Source organism: Acanthopagrus latus, chromosome 21, assembly GCF_904848185.1.
Source record: "Acanthopagrus latus isolate v.2019 chromosome 21, fAcaLat1.1, whole genome shotgun sequence".
NCBI lineage: Eukaryota > Metazoa > Chordata > Actinopteri > Spariformes > Sparidae > Acanthopagrus > Acanthopagrus latus.
The window spans coordinates 2,387,786-2,406,322 of record NC_051059.1 but is presented as its reverse complement, the minus strand read 5'-3'; the positions used below and the strand labels follow the sequence as shown (position 1 = coordinate 2,406,322).

At 40.7% G+C, this 18,537-nt stretch overlaps 1 protein-coding gene across 6 annotated transcripts in view; it reads right to left on the bottom strand.

The window, feature by feature from the left end:
* fam110b (family with sequence similarity 110 member B) overlaps positions 1–16,385 on the bottom strand; it is a 56,340-nt gene extending 39,955 nt beyond the window's left edge. For 2 of the 6 annotated variants that reach the window (XR_005072226.1, XM_037084842.1), the window contains exon 1: positions 16,273–16,385. The gene's annotated coding sequence lies outside the window, so the exon portion shown is untranslated. Of the gene's footprint in view, positions 1–3,324; positions 3,388–16,272 lie in introns of all 6 variants that reach the window. The other 4 variants (XM_037084844.1, XM_037084846.1, XM_037084843.1 and 1 more) reach the window with 4 other exon arrangements.
* Positions 16,386–18,537: the final 2,152 nt, after the last annotated feature.

Genomic DNA, 18,537 nt, shown 5'->3' with positions numbered 1-18,537 from the left:
TCTGCCAAGCACCAAATAGGGGTGGATTTTCCGCTTGGTGTGTAAAACTATGAGGTCTACCTGCCACACTGTCTGGTAATTGTAGTCTTGTAATAAAAAACTATGGTGACAGTCTTGAACGTTTTTCGTGGACATTATGGATGTCCTGCTTCTGCCCCCTGCTGTCTCTGTAGTAGTTGACAGACACACGCTTCAGCATGCACCTTAACCATAGCAGCAGTAACTGTATTACACTCTACAATGGTTCCATTTTGCAACTGATCTTGATGTAGAGTTGCAGCAAAAAGAAACAACATAATGGGTGTTTCCTTTGAGGCACAACAATTGGGTTAATGACTTAAGACCTATTAGAAAATCTTATAAAAAATGAAATATTTCATTACAGATCTGCATGATTCAGGTGGGTCACGTTTCTAGATCTGAAAACTCTTTTTCATTTATCTGGAAAAGATCGCATCCCTGATTAGTGGAACCAAAATCTTATCTGCAAGAGATCCCATGTTTAAACAGAATGACTAGTAAGAAAAATCATACGTGCATGTCAAAATAATGAATGATAGACCTACATTTCACATACAATCGGACAGTTGCTTCATTTTCCTTACTCTGGTAAGTGTACAGCCTGGAGAACATCACATTCTATACACTACATTAACATGCTGACTTACCACAAGAGCAGTTCCTGGAATTCCACACAGTTATCAAGCATTTGATAACTTGGCGAATTAAGAAGCACAAAATCACTGTACACATTGTTACCCATGGCAACAGTAGGTCCTTTTTGCCTTACAGTGAGCTAAACGTTAGCCCAACGTGCACAGCATTTTTATGTCATGAAGGGCATCACAGGCACATGTCTAAAAGAAACTCAACAAAAATATTCGTTTAAAATCCAAGATCGCAGAGTCTCTAAAGCATTAATACTTCAGACACCAACTCTAAGGAGCAGCAATGTAGAACTGAATAAGCTGTGGTTAACGTCAAAAGCACAAGAGCAAAGCTGATGTCTTCCGAGCTAATGAGTTTATCACGGAGCTACAGATCACATCTTAGACAGATTTACACTACCGCGTTAATCACCATAGTAGTGGTTAGTGTTTGGGATTAGTTTCTGGTCTAACATTGACACTGCTTCCTCCTTTAAATCATGAAAGACAGAGGCTGGCATCTTTCAAACAGGACGAGGGAGAGAGTAGACCTGAAGGAGCAGCTTTGTATTTGAGCCTGTAGTGTGTTTCAGGGCTGCACGATGCTAGCTGGAATGCAAGGGGAAGCAGTGCCAAGATCAGTTCAGACATTAATCAAGAAACAAACAAGGAAACAAGGAAGAGACATATGGTCACAATACTTTGAGAGAGTGTCAACAGTCCACAGTTTTTTTCTAAGCTCTGCTCCAAAGCTTGAAATATTCTGAAAAACATTTTTTAAAGTAGGTTTCTTACAAAAGTGTCGGCTCAGTTTGAGGTAACAGAGGTTACAGAGCATTATGCTTTCTAAGAACTACGATGGACTTTCCTTCAACAGTCACCTCAACTCCACTGAACATTTATGGGGGCAACTGAAGACTGAGGAAGACAAACATTCTGTGACATCTCCACAGTGCAAGCATTTTATTTTCAGTTGCAACTAGAAATAGATCTCTATAAATAGAAGATTCAGCCCAAGAAGCCAATACTTTTTCACACAATGCTGTCCAACCCACAACAAAACAAGAAGAAGAAGAACCAATGATGTCCGTTGAAAATATCACAGGATCCACCTGTCAGAGTGTAGGGTTCTCCAGGCACCAAAAGTACTTTTAGGAAGACTGGGCCAAAATATGCTTTGAGTTCTGAGCTAGAGTGATGCAACTAGACAGAAAATGGGTTTGGGACAAACAGGCTATTGTTTAACAAATGATGGAAATGGAGTGCTTATTCTCATGCTGTTACCATAGTTATCGCTCTCTCCCTGCACTGTGTCAGCACTTTGTCAATGGCTACTCAGCACAACACCTAACATTACAAGAACTGTTCCACAGTCAAATTCTAACTCAGAAAATACTGTTTTCGTGAAGAATGGCTGCACAAATTTGACTGCTTAAGGTTTCTCAGAGAAATTAATGCCATGAACTGCAAATTTTGTAGTCAATACCCGAAACATGTGGGGAACACGAAATTTGCAGGTAATGCAGCACTACACAGTTAAAACATAACACATTGGTCAAACACAGTGTTAGTCTAAGGCATAACATATGCCGTGATCTGTACTCCAATGAAATGCAACTCCACTGTCAATTGCATTTAGAAGGCAAGAGGCTGTTTATCAGTGCACTGAGGAGGCCGAATTAATGTTTAAGTTTAACACGGCCTTTTTCATTGCCAAGAAAGAACTACCCTTTACCAAATATAAAGGCCAACTCAGTGTGAAACTGGTCTCAACACATGATTTCTTAATTATTATATTACATAATATATATTATAATATATATATTACATAGTCAATATAATTGATTTACAATGTGCACCCCTGAATTTTGTGATTGTGCTCCTAAATTTTCAGTTAGGGGCCACTGTGTCTCCTAGTAAAACAGTTAGTCTGGAGCCCTGCAGACTACAGCTCAGCTTGGCTTTATGACCTGAAAAAAAGATTATCAAATCATGACCTTAAAATCGAAAAAATCCAATATAATGGAGAACTGTGAGAACAGTGACACCTCCACTGATACAGATGGATGCTTCACCTGTGTGCAGCAAGCCAGGGAGCAAACTTTTGTCCCTATGATAACATTATTTTTGAAAGGCTGAATGTTAAGAAGTCTGAATTGGAACAGAATATTTTGTACGATAAAAACTTTAAAAATGAACTTTGACTTGTGGACTTTACAATGTTACAGAGTTATTGGAAATGTCTTGATCACATGGAAACTGTTGAGCCTTTATGTTACTAGATACTCCCACCTTCTCTTTCAGCTGTGCCAGTGAGCAAGCACACGCTACTAGCTTACTGCATATGAAGTTTTAGAGGCATTAGTGACAAAGTGACACACATGATGTGCTACTAAAGATGATAAACCACATGCTCACATGCAATATGGCTTAAGCAAACAACAGATTTTTCAGTATTCATTGTTTAGTCCTGATGTCTGCCCTGGGATCAGCTAGCTGCACTGCGACATAAGTACTGCTGCTAACCAGATCAGAGGCAACACAGAGGTTAATCCAGGCCGGGGTTTGAGTGCCACAGATAGACAGTGAGCTGGCTGAACTCTGAGGTATTGGTGGCCTCAATCCAGTCAACCCCCCCACATGCACACCCCACTCACTACCACACACACTTGCTCACCAGAAAGCAGGGCCTTTTATTGACTGTACCAATTCCGCAGCCAATATTTTGTGATGATGTCAACTGAAACAGAGAAGAACAAACTAGGCTAAATTTTTTGAAGTAAATAATCCACATAAGGCAGCTTTAGTGGCACAAACAAGCTTTGTCATTTCACCGAAAGCCTGTATCTGGCTTGCATGGCATCATAGCCAATATAGCCATTTTAGCAATATGGCAGGGAACCGCAGACACAATATAAATCTTGGGTAACTCTGGCACAGGCTAATATTGACCAGTGTGCACTGTCCCAAATAAATGAAGCGAGCATCCATCAGTATTAGGATTTCGGCATGTCTCTTTCTATCTGTTGCTGATTTGAAAATGGTTCTCACTCCTCAGAAAAAAGTGAAGTGCCAATTAAGTGGGCAGTAATCATTAAATTAATTCAACTGGCTCTCATCAGCACTGGATAACATGAATTACGCAAACAGAGTGAAAGAGGGAGGACGAGGGTAAACTTAACATACAGCAGCAGCAGCCACTGCACACTAGTCTCCCTTTAGCACGTACACACACACACACACACACACACACACACACACACACACACACACCTATATGACAGATACAACTGGGGAACACAACACTCTTACACAGTCTACAACCATTTGATACATTTTCAAGGTGTAAAAGTATTTTGCATGGATTAGGTACAGTCTTATCACACAGCTATGTAGTGTAGGCTAACATTAACATTTTAACCTCTGTGCTAGCACCATTTCAGTGTTGATTAGAGGAAAAGTCCATTTCTCCTGAAATCCAATCTCCTGGAAATATGACTAAGTGCAGTAGCTTAAATGAACTATGGAAGATACTGTGAAGAGCCTGCTGTCTAAAAAGCTGATGTTATCTGCAGCCTCAGTACTGTAAAGAAGATCTTACTGATGAAAAGAAAATGTCATTAACTCACCACATGAACTGCACTAAGGACATGTCCACACGTACCAAAACGATCTTTTTCTCCCCCGTCTTCCTTGGCATCATTTCATGAATATTTGCATGGATCCATTGTAAATAACTCAACAGGCTTTAGCTCATATTCCAGGCCTATAGGTAGCACTTCAATTTCACCAAAACTGGAGAAGAGGAGACGGAGCATGCACATAAAGCTTGCACACTGTATACAAACAAACCGTAGAAGGAGAAACCACACACAACAAGAAGAAGATGAAAATGGCTCCTTTTTCGCTCAGCGTAGTGGGAGAGGAGCATTATATTTTGCCCTAGTAACCCTAATAGGCTCAATATCTTCTGCAGCACGAATACAAGCATGTAGTCCGCCATTGTTGTTGTTGTTGTTGTTATGAGATGAGAGGTTAAGGGGTCGAGGGATGGGACGATGGCGTCATCAATACGCAAAGTATGCAGATTCGCCCCCTCCACACGAGGACGCAAGGGCGGCGTTTTCAAATTTTTCCACCCTAAGACCAGGTTTCAAAATGGGTGCGTTTACAAGCACCGTGTTTACAGGATCCATGTGAACGATCGCCCAAACCGATGCAAAACATGTGTGTTTACACACAAAAGCATTTCCATGTGGATGGCCCCTAACATGCTCTGATGCAAACATACATTTCGGTGATGCTAGCCTGTAAGTTACAGCTTAGAGATGATCCAGCAAAATCCAATCATACGAGATCAGGATTTCCTAGTCATGTTTAGTTGGATCAAAACACAGAGGTTAATTAAAGCAACAACAACAAAAAGACTGACTATGAGCCTGTATCAAACCCAGATCAGGAAAAGATCATAGGCTTGGCAAACCTGCATATTTGATATTGTTTAAGCATACTGTCATATTACAAAGTGCATTCATAAAAATACATTTACAAAGAGAATCAAATTGCTGACCAACTGTAATTAGTCAATGTTTACCCAACACTGAGAATGAAAGTAACAAAGAAAACTGAACTGAGATGTAGATAAGGATGTCAGACATCATTATCACCTTTTGCTAATGTCTGGGAAACATGAACAAATGAGTAATGTAATCAATTTCCTGCCATGCTTCTGATTCATAAGTCAAAATATAAAATATGTACCTCTCTGCATGGAGCCGATTTAAATATGTGTAAGCAAACATGAGGCGACTGCAGATTACTGAACAAGACAAGATCATATACAAACACACAAAAAGACAGCAGCAGTGACTAAAGTCAATGCCCTTAGCTTATTTTGGGGCTTCTAAGGGCAAATGTCCACATAGCGTTTTTTGTTTTCCAGGCAGAAAAGCACTCACGGCATGCTTAGGAGCACACCGGTTTCAACTGACAGCTGCTAACACTATGGTAGCAGAAGGCTGACCACAGACGTTTCGAACACGTAGGGTGATAAAAGCTTATCACTCAACAACAACATTCAGTGTACAGACAATCTGCTGCCACAAATGGCCTTTGTCTCTGTTCTGAGAGTTTCTGTCTTATAAAACTCATGATAGACAAACAAAGCCAAGCTTCTCCTCAATTTTCTGGATTAGAACGGGCAACAGATGGCAAGTCCCAACCAATCTAATATATGAATGGTTGCCTGAAAACAGTGGCAGTGAGGCCACCTGCACCTTTTTTGAATATTTTCAACTTCAAAAGGCTGCAGAGAGAAGGCATTTTCTCTAGGTGACCGTATGCTGCCACATATCCTCACTCCTCATTAGAGACAACGGAAAAAAAAAATGATATGTGGACACAGGCCCTAAAGCTGCTGTCACAACTCGCCGTTCCTCAGTAGAGGAGGCCTACTCCTGCCTTCACATTTAAATGCAATCCTTCTGAGGCAAATACAGGCTGTGGTGAAGTATTAGCGATAGCTTTGTGTATGTCAGCTTACTGCTGTAGATGACAACAGTGGAACAGACCAACTATATTTATTGTGGATCAGTGATGTTTAGATAATACATGATCTGCTTAAAAAGCTCCTTATCAATTGGGCTTGGGCTGACGAGCAATATTTTTCATAATATTGAATATGGAACACCTGTGTTATTCTTCAACTGAAAGGAACTGCTCTCATCGTATTTAGGGGGCCAAGCAGAGGGGCCGAGGGAACGCGTATGAATGCAGACTCGCTTCCTAGGACCAGCGGTGCTAGGAACCTTAATGTAATTGTAAAGATTTTTTTTTTTCTCCCGCTAGAAGTGGCGCTCCAGGCTAAACCATGCAAGAGAGGGCGGTGCAATTTGGAGGGTTAGTCCAGACACCTGCACGTACCTCAGACACAAAAAAACTACGTATATCCGCCTGCAGGGGGCGCTATAACCAAGGCCAACGCGTTTTTGCCTATAACTCCCACACCACATGTCACACATTCAAAAACCTTGTATCCCCAGATTCCCTGAATGGAGCTGAATCCCTTTGCTATTGGCCATGCCCACTTCCACCTAGAAAGTTTTTTCGCAAAATCGCATAAACTGGAAAACCTACTTTTTCGAACTCCTACTTGGGATTTTGTCCGATCTGCGTGAAACTTGACACACACACTCTTCTTATATCTCTTGAATGGCTACACCGATTTTTATGAAATTTGGTCGGTATGATGTAGGGCCAGTCCTGTGGCCATACCTTGAAGGTGGTCATGACTAGTCAATGTGGGCATGGCTTATTACAAGATAAACAACAAACATTAATTTCAGCCAAACTATTTTGCTGAGAGCTTTGAAATGTATGTGTTACATATAGAATAAGACACAGTTCTTCCATACCAAAAATTGCACATGTACTCCACTAGGTGGCGCTATGATGGATGCAATCGTGTTTTTGCCTGTAACTTCCACGTGTTAAATAACACATTCGCAACCTTATATCCATATGTTCCCTGAATCGAGCTGGGTTTTCTGACATAGGACACACCAACTTCTGCTGCACATTTCGTTCGCTAAATCGCCACATATGCAAAACCTACTTTTTCGAACTCCTCCTAGAATTTAAGCTCCCCCTGCCTGAAACTTTGCACATAGAATCTCCAGATGTGTCTGATGAAAAGTGGCAAAAAGAATTTTGGCACTCCAAAAAATCTGCTAGTTATTACAATCTTTTTTGCTAGCTAAAAAAGGCATATTGTTTCATATTTTGGTCAAACTAAATGCTTTCAACAGCTCTGTGCCAAATGTGGTACAAATTGGCCTATAGGTGGCACTATAACGGATGTAAATGCGTTTTTGCCTTTAACTTCCACATTTCAAAAAACAAATTCATAAACATTATATTCATGTATTTCCCCAACTGAGCTAGGATTTCTGACATAGGCCCCGACCACTTCTGCTACACTTTTCCTTTGTTAAGTCACCAGCCACTGAACAACATAAATGCATTTTTCCTTGTCACTCTCATTTTTTGTTGCAATTTTAGAAATGTAATGAAACAGTAATGATATAGGGTCACTCCTGAGGCCAGCCATATAGTTAAGTAACGACTGGTCAAAGTGGGCATGATTTAGTACAACAAATCCAAATCGGCACACATTCAGCCTTTTGCACTTCCAGTACACTTCCCATTACAGCGAATACCACAGCTCAGACGTCGGCCTGTGTCCCCACTTTTGCCCCGAGCCCATCATACTTTGGGGCAAACTTCTGTGGGCTCTGCGGTGCGTGGGGTTATTTCAGTGTTATTTCTCACCTGGCTGGCCCTCTAGAGTTTAAAGAAAAGGCAATCAGTGACAAAGTAGCTGCACTTGTATATTATACTATCACACTTACTATATCACAAAATTTAAAAGCTCCTATTTAATATGATATTGCTATTTCAAAGTGTTGCATGTGTTGTTGCAAAGGGAGAAGTAAACAGGTGAACAGTACATCAACCTGTCAGTCCTTAATTACTTCATACAATTCATAATATTAATTAACACTAATAAAACTAAAATAAAATGCTACGATTGCATATCCCATCACCCCAATGACAATACTATCACGTATCATGATATCTATGTAGGACAATATTGGGATATAATATTTGCATCATTGCCAAAGCCTAGTATCAATACAGATTTAATGGACTGGAATGGTGCATCTCTACACATTACAACTACTTTTTAACATACTAAACCACCTGAGACATGGACTTAATTTTGACTCGAATTGGAACTCATCTGGGATTCATTTGCTGTCATATGTGTATTACTTGAGACTTGAACACTGGAAGACTGTACTTGACTTGAAAATTGAAGACGAGGCTTAGTGACTGAGTAGTTGTGCCTTTTAGACTTATGCCAAACTGTCATTAGTAACAAAGAATTCTCATGTTTCCATAACATAACCCACTCCTTATGTTAAAGGTGCAGAGAAATAAAAATAAAATGCAGAGAACTAAGAACTCACATTAGAAAAGAATAGACATGCCTGTTTTCTCCCTACAGCTGTGAAAATGATTGCGACGCACCATTCACTTATAAGTGTGCTAGTTCTAGATTGTAATTATCAAAAGACCACCTTGTCCTTTTTGTTAAATTGGAAACATTTTTTGTTCCCTTTCCAGCATTTGTGACAGGCTTTTTTTGCTGGCACCACTGTCCCGAAGACAAGCAGATTACTCTCCACTTTCCCTCAGAGTAGACACCATTAACAACACAGGACAAATAGTGAACCAATCTGTACTCTCATTATTATATCCCCATTACATAGTGCATACAACTTAATGATATGTTGAAGCAAAAAATGTGTCTCTTTCAAGATTAAATGTTTAGGATCATGAGTTTTACTTGTTTTTTGTGTTGTTTGTTTTACAAATGATTAGTATAACATATAACACTGACTACATAAAAAAGATGTTAGATGGTGCCGCAGCCTACTGTGTGAGGAATTCTTGGGTCATTGGTTTAGGGGTGTGCGTACAGCATCACTGTCATTACATACCACACGCTACATTACTATATTACATTAATCGAGATATGAATTCACTGAATATAATGACTATAAAAATATGAGTGAAAACTACATTCAATTCTACATAAAAAGCAATGGTAATGAACATAGAGCAACAATCATGACATGGGCAGAGCTGCAGATGACTTGATATAATTCATGCCAAGTGGCTTGGAACACTGAAAGGGAGGTAGCTTTTCTAACCCTTAAAAAATTAGTATTTGCAGCATTTGTTCATTAATTCATCTCAAGCTAGGAGAATATCTGTATCCACTAGGTGTTCCACACAGTGCTGTGTAGAACAGAATGTTGAAAACACTCCCCTTTGTTTTCCAGGGTGGCAAAGCAGAAAGGTTTAACATTTCTAATCTGATTGGAGCAGCCATCTGGAAGCTTCCCCCCTCCTCCCAATACACAACAGCACACACTACATTCCTGCATTTGTCCCCACCCGTTCACTCTACTGTGACCAATCGTCTGACCACGTCCCTTTAAATCAATTCAAGGAGCCCCGAAAACATGAATGATATCAGCGTTTTCTAAGTCTACGGAATGTGTGTTTGTATGTATGACCTACAAACCATACCACAAAATTGCTTCAATGATTGTGTGACAGATTAGTTGAAGTAGTAGATGAAGGAGTAGTTGAAGTAGTAGTAGTGGAACTACTAGCTGAATATGTGCTGAAGTTAAAGCAGTAGCAGCATCAAGTTTTTCAGACTGCTCTCCACTCCAGGGTTAATGTGACCCACTCTGTAGCTTAAGACCTTAACTGTCATAATTTCAAAACTGTAAAGGATTCTAAAAAGCAGAATACATGCTGAATATTTCAAAGTCTTGACATGTATAAAAAGTTGGAATGATGTCTGTAGGTCAAATTATGAAGGCGGAGAAGGGTTTCAATGTGGGGTGGTTTTAAAAGGATTTGAAGATTTTTGAAAAGCTGAAAAGGCAGAAATGCTTAAAGTGCTTAAAAAGCTAAACATTTTGATAGCCAAAGTGATTCTCTAGCAAAACATATGCTGAAGCAGTAGCAGAACGAATTGTGAAAAATTCCCCATACGAATGAATGGGCAAATTTTCTGGAGAAAAAGCTGAATAATAATATAAATTTGCATTCCTACATCAGACTTTGGGATACTTTTCACTATTTTCTGGCATTTCACAGACTGAGCAATCAATATTACTAAGTAAGTAATCAACACATTCAATAACAATGGTTGCAGTGTGATTAACCCTCAATCCCATTTGTGGATTTATTAGTTTTCTAAAATTGTTTTTCAAATTTGACATTTCTAACAGTACAAAATAATGTATCTTTGTCCTGGCAAATGACTTGGTTGTTGGACTGGATTCTAGACAATTCCTGAGCAAGCTTATGTTGGAAACGGAAAAAGATTTGTAAATATGAAAATTTGTTTGCGATGGACAACTGCACAAACCATGTTGGTAGTCTGTAATTGAACCTGTTTCCACACAGAGCTTTAGACAGGGTGAGTCGGGTGAGTGAAAATCTATTTCTGTGGCAACCCAAACAAAGACCACATGAGGACATATTGTGTTTTATCTACCAGTCTATGCCCCAATATTGCAAAAAGTGATCAAATCCCTTTCACCTGTTCCTACACACTGCAGCCCTGGGCCTGATGCTAAAGCTCCAGAGAGCCAGGAAAAAGCCTGACTGTTTGTGTTTGCATGGACCAAATTATCCAGCATTACTCATCAAGACTGCAGACAGAAGCAGTGCACTGTCAGCAAGGTTCTCACTGTGGCCCTGATGTAAAATTCCATGATTTTTCCTCTTTAACTAGGTCAAAGGACTTCAATAAACCAAAAAACTCGACAAAACAGAAAGCATGCAGTCTAACCCTATCTTACAACATGGAAAACATGGAAACATTTATATAATGGTGGGGTTGTGCAATTGACTGCATAAAAAAATCACCTAATTTAAGTTTATTTACTGATTGCCAAAGACTGCGGACAAAGGACTAAGAGGTAAAGGGCTGACCATGAAGAACTTTACCAGATTTTCTGAAATATACATGAAAGGAAGTATTCTTTTATTTACTTTACACCATTTGTAAGAAATGGCCAACATCTGAAGGCAGCGCCAGAACTATGGCGGGTAGCATAACTGCTTACTGCAGCTCATTCAGGACACTAGACTGATACTGAACAAAGCGTCTGAGACTGACAAATGCCACTTTGAAGACAGGGGATACAGTACAGAGTTGATTTACTGGCAGGCAGAGACAGGACAGGAGTGAAGCAGCAGAGGAACTTATAATAGTTCAGTAAGAGACAGACCTAAATTCAGACCTGTTAATCTAAACCCGTGGATAGTTTACAATCATATGGATGCTGGTATGATGTGTTGTGATTGAGATTGTGACCCACCAAACATTCTGGAAAGTGACAAAGTTAAGTTCTTTTGCTCTAAATTAAACAATTACATAATCGCCATCAGTAAACTCTCTGACAGGCTGTTTTAAGGGAGAGTTCACTGACGTCTCGGACAGGAGGGCTGACCGTCGCAGTGATTTTTTTCCAACACAAACTCTTGGTGAGTTAAAATTTCTTGCTGGTGACAGACACTGTTTTTCAGGCAGAAATTTGACAAAGAGTTGGACGGACAGGCGGGAGGACAGACACTTCTCCATGTCTGTGGTATTTTTTTCCTCATATAAGTTGCCAAAGACAGTTACTACATTATGGTTATTCGGTCATGTAACGTTGCTTTGTGGGACATTTCTCTGTATTTAGTTGAGTGAAGGACCTGTGCAGTTATCAGACTGTCAGAATGACACACCCTTGATAGGCGCAGCCGGTTTATCCACAGACCTAGTTCACACTGGTTTGGTTCACCAATACTGGACCTTTGATACTGCAGCAGCGCTGGAGCAAAATTTCACCCCTCACCGCCTCCAAGACTTTCACACAGAAGAGAAGGCGGAGAAGTGGCGCAGGATCCCCGCATCCAAACAGCAGTGTGAATGGGGCTAGTGACACTGTGGTCTGAAATTATTTAAAGCTGCATGTGACGAGTATGACTTACTGCATGGTATTTTCATAATAAAATTGTTTTCATGACAATATACTGTTTTTCAGGGCCACAAGAATTATTTGTTTTGAAGGCAGAAGTCACACTTATTTATAGCCCTTACCAAATATGTTTGCATTGAGAAACATTTTGATATTACACAGATTCTCATTAGACTTTGTCAAGTTGTGGTCTATGATTCAAAAAGCAATGACAAAAGAAATGCACATACTACTCTATAATACTACTACTACTACACTATAAAATACAACATCAATTATCACATTAATACGTAGCAGTGATCTATGTCCCGTCTCCCTCTCAAATATAGTCATTTTATCAGCTAGTTTAATTGAAGAATTCAGAGAAACAAAGGTAAAATGAAGAAAACTACTCAAATATCTACTTCAAATTTTTTGACCAGGCATCACAGCAGGATTACCAACTGGGCAGGCAGGCAACTGCCCTAAGCCCCAAAATGGCAGCAGCTCCAAAAGCTCCAGGCTTACTGTGTGTCAGCTGGTTTGTGCTGATTTCATTGAACATTTGTCTGGGAGCATGCACCATGACAGCATGATAAACTACACGATAAGGTGGGTAGGGCCTCCAATGTATACTACAAGGGCTTACTGTATATGATTAATATGAGTCCTCAACTCACTATGGGGTTAGCTTTTAAAAACTGCAACAAAAATATGATACACATTGTGAGAGAGGAACACAGGCTAGGTGTGGTGTACCATCGGCCAAAAATGCTTTTGCTGATGATGCATTTCTTATAACATGGTGTGATGGTGTCAAGCAATTTTCCAGAACATGTGGGAAGCCGGCAACATGAAAATATGTTCACGATATCACCTGGCAATTTGATCTAAAACATTTATTCGATATGTCCAATCAACCTGCTCTAAAATGAGCCTAAATCACCTGGACAGGGAATTAGGACATATGTCCATGTAACAAACCAAATTTCTCCACCTATGTTTGTTTACACTAAACCAAGTGAAGGCGTAAAGCTGCACCAGTGTGTCAATTTATACAGCACACCGACGCTTTGGGACCAAACAAGGTGGGACGTTACACATCATGACGTTGACATCCATCCATGTTTTTTTCAACATGTATGCTCTGACTGTTTAATCAAATGAATGCCGTTATAATGTGCTGTCATCCTGACCCACAATGCAAAGTGGAAAGTGACAAAGTTAAGTTTTTCATACTAAAAACATAATTACACAATCACATTGAGTAAACAGTGGACGCTGTCTGACTCTCACTTGTGGGGTGGGATGCTGCTTTCTGGGGGCAAGTTCACTTAAGTCTCGGTCACACACTGAAGTTTCTTCAGTACAAGTTGACAGAGACATTTACCACAACACAATTGTGGAAGGGAAGGCAGAAATGTCAGAAGAGTAGGACATGCAGGATGACAGACACTCTTCTATGTACAACTGTGGTATTTTTTTCCTCATATAAGTTGCTAAAGACACTACCAGTTACCACGACTGTTGTTTGGTCCTGTAATGTTGCTTTCTGGGTTGAAGTGTGGGACATTTCTCTATCATTTGATGAGTGATGGATCTGTTTAGCTGTCAGGCTGTGAACACCATCAGACTCACACACCTGATCTGCACCTCTGGCTTTTTCATGCACACAGGTGCTGGCTCACCTTTGCTGCGCCTCTGATACTACCTCCAGAGGCAGATCAGAGCTACAGCCAAACTGTTCCCCTCTCTGCATTTGTGACTTTTACACAGACGCTGATGCAGAGTATTGGCACATGATTCCAGCACTGAGCTTATTTGGAAGAAGGGAAGACCATTTTGTTTCATTTTGTTTTCAATAACCTAACCCATTTACCAGTAAAAAAAAAAAAGAAAGAAAAAATGCTAAATGAGGTGATATACAAAAAGTGATTTTGTTTTAATCTAGTGCTCCATTGAGGCTCTGAGTGAAGAGCACACTAGTCTTGCATAACTGCACATGCTTCAATACTTGGCTTTTTCTCAGTGTCAGCGCTAAAAAGGCACACTGGACTAAATCATCACTGATTAAAGTTGCAGATAGTTGTGAGGTTAACTTTTGTTTGTGTACATTTACCAGACACTTTTGTAATTCTTACATACATTCATACAATGATGGCAGTGGCTGAAATGCAAGGTGGCCAGCACATCAGGAGCAGGTTTGAGGTTCATTATCTTGCACAAGGACACTCTGACATGCAGACCAGGGGAATCGAACCAGCGACGTTTCGATAACAAGGCGCTGGCTGTACCCCTGAGCCACAGCCACCCAAGCAGTCGCTTGTCAGACTAGCCCGTCTAACGCTAGCCTAAGGTTATCTTGACTTCTAGTTCATCAGCTATCTTCTTGAAGTGTTTCTCGATGTGTTCAGTCACAGCAGCCAACTGTGGCATTAGTACTCAGACCTGAGATACTGGAATAACTCTTTGAATTCCTCTACCTCTACCACACTGACCTGCAGCATATCATCCCGGACTCACAGATTACACGTTCTCCCCGAGCTAGCAGCAACATGCTTCATGGTTGTGAGCCATCTTGGCTACAGGGTGCTTGTTCTTTATGTGGTACAGCATAGTACTATTACTAAACTGAAGACTAGCATCACACATTTTAAATAACAGAAGACTTCCTTGCCTTTCTGGAGGATTTGTTCCCACACTAAACTACTTTAAGAGCTCTACACGTTTTGCCTTGGACCGCTCTTGCTATGTGTGGGTTAGGTTAATTAATGTTTTATCGTCGACATCCCTGTTTGGGAGCGTTATGGTCAGGAAGTTAGAGTGAGACCAGACAGAGTGTCAACACTTTTCAACTTAAGTTGGCAAATCTCTGGAAAATAATCAGACATGCTACACCATTTGTGAGGGCATCGTCTGAGTGTGTCTATTTTTGGCCACGACTACGGTCCATCGTGTATGCCTCTGGTCCAACTACGGTGACTGATCCAAGCTAGACATCCAGTTTTTATCCACTGCCCTGTATTTATGACTGCAAGCTGCAGTCATCCAGGAATTATCCTCTGGGGCTACAGACAGGTTACTGTACTGTGAAATATGTTGATGATTGTGTGAGTCTTGACTATCGGCATAAATAAACAAAGCTTTAACTGTATTTGGATGATTACTATTGTGATTTTTTTTAAGGATATAAGGTAGGAACATTAATAACATTAGATTTTTCAGAATAGATAAAAATGTTGTGATAATCTTACCAAACCGTGACCCCAAAACTGAGGTGTGTACCAAACTGCTGAATAAGTGTACCTGTACTCACACAGTTGGAAAAGTCCGAGATATCATTGTGGTAGGCTACTGAAATATAGATATCATATCGAGACCAATATTGAAATATCAAACCATATCAAGCTCTGGTGCATAACCAAACATAGAGGTATGTTACATAAAGATAACGTCCACCATCCCTAAAAAAAACAAAAAAAAATCCAGCGCTTACACAACAGAAGCCACATGCTACCATCTATTGCTGCGACACAGCGGATGAAACAGTGTTCTGGACATATGTCAAGAGCTGCACGAACAACACTAACTACACCTGCGTGCGTGCGCGCGCGCGCGCTGGTGGTGGTGTTGGTGGTGCAATGCAATGCCAAACCCCCACAGATACAGCAGCACAGCCATGGATGTGTTTCAGCACGGCATGTCTGTTGCTGAGCTGGGAGCTAGCTCTGTAACGCCACACCAAACCCCAAACAGCTGGTTATCTGCCACAGCACCACACCAGCCTCGCTCACATGTCCTCTGTAGCTCAACGGACAAATGTTTCGTTCAATGAGCGAACGAATGAACGAATTAGCTGCTGTCTTTATGACAGTACGCCGAACAATAGCCATATTTTCGACATGACTGGAAATGAAGGGAAAAAAACAGGTAATGCGTCTCGTCAGCGGCTTCAATAACGCCTCAGTTATTATGGGTCTGGCAGGCAGTAAGTTAGCGCCACAACTAATCCGCCTAGTCGTCCTTACCTGGATATCCAGGTCCAGAAAACAAAGGATGCTGCTGCGGTTTCTGTCCGTTAGGTCGGTGCGTCTGTTCGGCCTGACAGCATCCTGTTCCCAACCAGCAGCTTCACTGTCACACTCAGCGGAGATAACACAGCCACTTCCGGTGACAACTTTCACCATAACAGCTGAATTTAGTCAACAAATGGAATAAAGTCTTGCTTACAACTACATTGTCGGGTTTATACGGGGTATTTGTGAAGATGTTGCTAACCCAATGCAAAAGAAAAAAAAAAAAAACAACTGGAAAAATGTAGTTCAACCAAATCTAGTTTACCAAATAGACGTAAATAGACATTGAAATAGACGTAACAGAAGTGTCCATAGCTGTCTGTTGTTTCATTCAAAATACGCCGTGACTATAGATTAGGTTGTACATTCTTCGATATTAACCTACAAACAAGTTCCAAAACGTACACAAACGATACAAACAGCACCGCGGCAAGTTGTTTCCCGGGCATATAGGTAATCATTTTCATGCTTTTGTTTTGAAGGTTAAAATCAACTATTTTCCTGTTCTAATTCCACTAATGCTGGTCAACTTGACGCAGCTGCGAGCAGCTCAGTCTCTGCAATGAGCCACATAGATGCAGCCTAACGGGAGAGACGGCCGGGCCTGGCTGCCGCCCGACAGCATTTTACATCGACCGTAAGCATAGAGACCCTGATATCTAACCTTTAATGGCATTTTATTTTGTATGTCCCCTTATCTCTTTCGCCTTTTATTATATTTGAGTACAAATTGTCGTTAGCCAATCAGTTCTCCCCTATGAATGAGAATGGAGCGGTCGGTCATTAAAGGGCCAGTGCGTATCTTGACTGTGACAGCTCCTCAGAACACATGGACAGTTTCAGCAAAGCAGGGCAAATCGTTCCTTTCAGGTTATGAAGCTGAGAAGACAAGCTAATACATGCTATAAAACCTTTATAACCTTTTCTACTGGGGTGAGGATATGCCATGGTGATCTTAGCTTAGCATACAGACTGGCAGCAGGGTGCAACATACATTGCTTGGCTCTTGTAAAATTTTTAAAACCCCAAGAGCTCTAAAACTAGCATTTGGTCAAGTAATGTTACATCATGGCCCAATATTTACTTGTTCAAAAAAGTAAATCAGAATTACACAAGGAGAAGTGGGGGTCTTCTACCCCTTTGCCTGGGACCGAGTTTTCCCAAAGATAGAGTAATTTCTTGTGAATAGGCCGAGAGTGGCTTCTCCTACATGGAACAGCCCTGACTGGCAGTTAAAAAGGATAATCTGAATAATTTGTGGTTCATTATTTTAATCTTTGCAGTCAAACACACATCCTTTTATAAATGTTCCACCAATGGAATAGTGGCCATCATCATGTATAACAGCATGCCTTCATGAGTATGAACCAAAGCAGAGGTAAAATTGCTTGTAGATTTCGCTCTTTCTCTAGCAAAGAGGCTTTAACAATAACAGCCAAAGTCAGTCTATCTGGGGACAAATTGTGTGGCGTTACAGTTCCGGTCATGACTGGTCAGCAGAGTGGCATCCCTGATGTGCAGCGAAGCAAGGCAGTCTGGCAGAGAGGCCATGAAATGATATTGTATCATACATCAGGAAGTTCTTTGTGCCAGAACCAATGTACTACTGTCCTGTCAGAGAGGGATGCACAGTACAGAGATATAGCCTACCACTCAGATGTGCATTGGTTTATTTGTGTTGGAGTGGGGCAGTTATAGTCCCTGTGATCTGAAACTGAGCATTTTATTTAATTATTTTAAAGGGAAAGGTAACAGCACGGTCTTGCGAGAACATTAATCTTCACACAGAAACCTCCTGGTTTATGCTCCATTATAAAGACCAGTTCTTCTTAACTGATGAAGGTGGCAAAGGATCAGTCCACTTGATGCAGAAGTCAAATGACACACAGACCGCCCCTCTCCATGAGAACGCATGATGAGCCTTAATGAAGAAAACTCGTTCTGATGAAGGGACTTGATCTATCCTCGTGATATAATACATTTGATTGGGTTTTTAGGTCATGGTGAGCCTGAAAGAAAGCCTGGCTTTGTCAAACTTGCTTCAGCGTTTACCCCTGTCCTCTAGCTTGAGGATTATTTACATGAGTAGAAAAACTACATTTGGCTTAAAGATATTTGTTGGATTCAGCTCCAGACTGGTTTCATCAAGAAAAAAAGCCCTCCCAAAAGTCTTAGAAACATAAACAGGACAGGATGGTTTGTACAGATAGAGAGGAG